Here is a 3,669-nt window from a genome sequence, read left to right as displayed (position 1 = left end):
TGAACCGCGGTCCCTGATGCTTTGCCAAGCTTGTTCTAAGTAGGTGCCTTAGACCACTGAGCCATCTCTCCAGCCCAGGACTGACATTCTAAAAAGGTATCTATCACCTTGAAAGAGCCAGAAAAGGCCACTAACCCAACCACAACTGGAAGTGACCCTGTTCCATATTTGTGCCCGCTGGCTACCTGACTTGCTTCTCCATTTGATTTGATTTAATCAATTTGACCTGAGCAATGGTGCTTGCAACTTTATTGGGTCACCATAGTTTTGTCCCACCTCATGCCTACCTAAGCAAGTTCCCATGTTTCCCATCTTAGATCTGCCCCACCACATGTTTTGCTCTATAAAAATGCCTAGAAACCCACAGATTCCTGAGGCAACCCGCTTGGATTCCCCTGCTGTCCCTGTCTGTCAGAAGCTTTCTTTCTCCCAATAAATATATTCTGCTCTTAGCCTCCGCTTGTTCCTAAAATTCATTCTTCAGTTTTAGAGAACACGAACTCGGGCCAGGTAGCTTTTGGCTTGGGAGTTTCATTTCACTGTATCGCTGTGGCCCTTCGTGTGTGCTCTAATGTGGATGTCCTAAGAATGGAGAAAATCTCTTAAATAGCAAGTCGGATCATCTGCTGTCCACATCCCCACCTTGCCAGTTGACTTAAAGTCCATGCTGGCCTTTCTCCCCCTGTCCAGGGCAGGGCCCAGTCCAAGCGTAATTATGCCTTGTGTCCCCTTAGCTTCCTTCAGTCCGGACCCATGCTGCCTCCTTTCTTTGTCTTTTATGACGTCAACATTTCTGAAGTACACAATTCCTCCTCCTATTTTTTAGAAGCAGAAATTTCCATGCTTACGACTGACCGATATTCCCATGTGCATCTCTAGCCCGAACAATCCATCAGCATCCCACTCAGGAACCCATGACTTCTGTTCATGCCTTACAGGAGAAATTAATTTTAATCATAAGTCTCAGGTTTTATCTGATTTCTCTGCTCTGTGTTTGTCGTTTGAGGTATTATTATCATTATCATTATTATTATTATTATCATTATTATTTGCAACTAATGAGGAGGCTGTGCCGAGATACCAAGGGCCACAGAAGCAGCTTGCTCTATGACACAGTCTCCCTCTAAATTTAGCATCTGTTGCTGATGCTTTCCTAGCCAGTCTTCAGCTTGACGCTTGCAAAATTAATTGTGCCTCCGCTCGAGCACAGCCAGCTCTGACACCGTGCAGTAAGCAATGTCTTCCGCGTGCATCAGCCGTCAGCATGGACTCGGGAGTCACTCTGCTTCTCAGTGCTTCTTAATTCATAACAGTGTTTAACTGTCTTGATGCTTAAATGTCCCTGACGTGGCTATCGCAAAGCTGGTCCCCAACATCTTTTCTTATTTCGTGTATTTTTTTTAATAGAATACAAAGTAGTAAAAAAAAAAATTAGAAATAATACAAAACTTCATTAAGCAAAGTAATAGGAATTCAACAATGGTTGCTGTATTGCATGTTTTTATCTTCAAATTGGTTGCTTAAGTTATCGGATACAAACCCGCAAAACTGGTGACAATGACAAAACAAAACAATAGCCACAGCATCAGCCAGATAGCTCAGCGGATTAAAGCACCCACTTAGGTAGACACGGGGACAAGCTTCCATCCGCAGCACGCTGTGCCAGCCCCACCCCGGGGCATGCTGAGAGGGCACTGAGGCTGGGCGTGGTGGCGCACGCCTGTCATCCCAGAGCTTGGGAGGCTGAAAACAGGAGGATCACTACAAGCCTGCTCTGTGTACTGAGACCCTGTCAACCCTGTACGAAATACATTTCTTAAAAAACAACCAAAAAAGTTCTAAGAAATTAAAAAGAATCAAAAGAAAAAAATTAAGCATTACTTGCTCCTCTCAAAAGGCCAGCAGAAATTGCCAGCACATTTATCCAAACTATCGTGAATATATCCAGAAATATATCTTTTCCTTCTATCATCTTTCAGGATAACATCTTTCCCCCAGCATTGCCTTCTTATCTGGGATAATAAAATGTTCCCAGACTATCTTACAACTATGCTGAAATCAGCTGTTTTCCTGCTGATTTCAGTTCAGAATGGCATTAGAAATGAGGACCCAGGCTGTAAATGGTCCCCCTGCTACTGTGCATATTCATGCCCACAAATGCACACGCATACGTATGTTCACACGTGCACACTTACGTGTCTAAAAAACAAAAGCCCATGGCCATCTGGAGCTTCTCACAGGCACCTTCTGTAGAACTGAAGTGACTGCTGCTTCCGCTTCCAGCCCGCGCCTGCAGCGCGCTCCCTCTTGCTTCTCGCCTTCCACAGCTGTGTGTCTTCCACAGTGTGTGAGCCCAGCCTCTCAGAAACGCCGGATTTATTCTTAGTTCAGTCCTGCGATGCGCCCAAAATGGCTTCAGACTTATTTCTCCAATAGCGCTGCAGTAAATAAACCTGCCAGAAGTTCCGGGTGTGTGTCCAGCGCAGCACCATCCAACCCCATTCCTCTCCTGACACACACACACACACACACACACACACACACACACACATGTGTACACAATCACACACATACACACATGCTTACACACGCACACAGGTGCACGTATGCACACATGCACACACACCACTTCCACCCATGACTAAGGCTGCAGAGTCCAAAACTGTGTTTATCACACTCTGGCTCACGCTGCCCCTTCCTCCTCTCCCAAGGCTTCCTCTTTCTCTCTTCATTTCCTGTAGGCAAGGTTATAGCACTTATTTATTTAAAAAAAAAATTAGAGGGGCTGGGGAGCTAGCTCAGTAAAATAAGCATTTGCCTGGCAAGCTCAAGGTGCTGAGTTCAATCCCTGGTTCTGCAAAAAAAAAAAAAAAAAATTAGACTCAGTATTTCTATTTTGTTTTCAGGCTTAGCCTTCCCTTATTAGCTATTTTTAGTTTTTCTTAGAATACTAAAATTGACCCAAGAGATAGCTCACCAACATAAGCATCTGCCCAGCAAGTACAAGGTAGGTCCTGAGTTTGATCCCCTATACAAAAACAAATACTAAATTTATAGAGTATTCAAATGGTTTCAAAAGTCAAAAACTGTACAGAGGGGCTGGAGAGATAGCTCAGTGGTCCAAGTGCCTGCCTGACAAGTGCAAGGACCCAAGTTCAATCCCTAGTACACATGCATTGTTTAGCAAGACCCTGTATCAAAATTAAAATACAAAAAAAATTGACCATTTTTTTTAAAAATATGGTCAGCTCCACAACCCTTTGTAGGTAACCAGCTTCCATGTTTTCTGATTTACCCACTCTCCTTCCTTGTATAAATAACCCAGGCTCATGAGCCAGGCACTGTCATCCCGGCAACTCCCACCAGTGAGGTAGGAGGGTCGCCAGTTCAAGGCCAGCCTGGCCACCTGCTGTGAGTTCTCCACGTTGTGTAGAGCAGCAGTTTCCAGGCTGTGCTTTGCCCTCGGTGGCTCCAGCCTATAAAGCAATTCAAGTATAAACACTGAGGACCAGTTGAGACCCGGCGACTGGTCTACATGATAGGTAGCCACCAGATGGTGGACACACCGAGCCTACCAACAAAAATAGTGTTTGGACGGGATACCATGTCTGCATCTTGTACTACGAATAAGTACTATGAAGACAACAATATGCAATGTATTAATTATTG

Source organism: Octodon degus, unplaced genomic scaffold (assembly GCF_000260255.1).
Source record: "Octodon degus isolate 3935 unplaced genomic scaffold, OctDeg1.0 scaffold00057, whole genome shotgun sequence".
In the NCBI taxonomy this organism is placed as follows: Eukaryota; Metazoa; Chordata; class Mammalia; order Rodentia; family Octodontidae; genus Octodon; species Octodon degus.
This window is presented reverse-complemented; position numbering follows the sequence as displayed.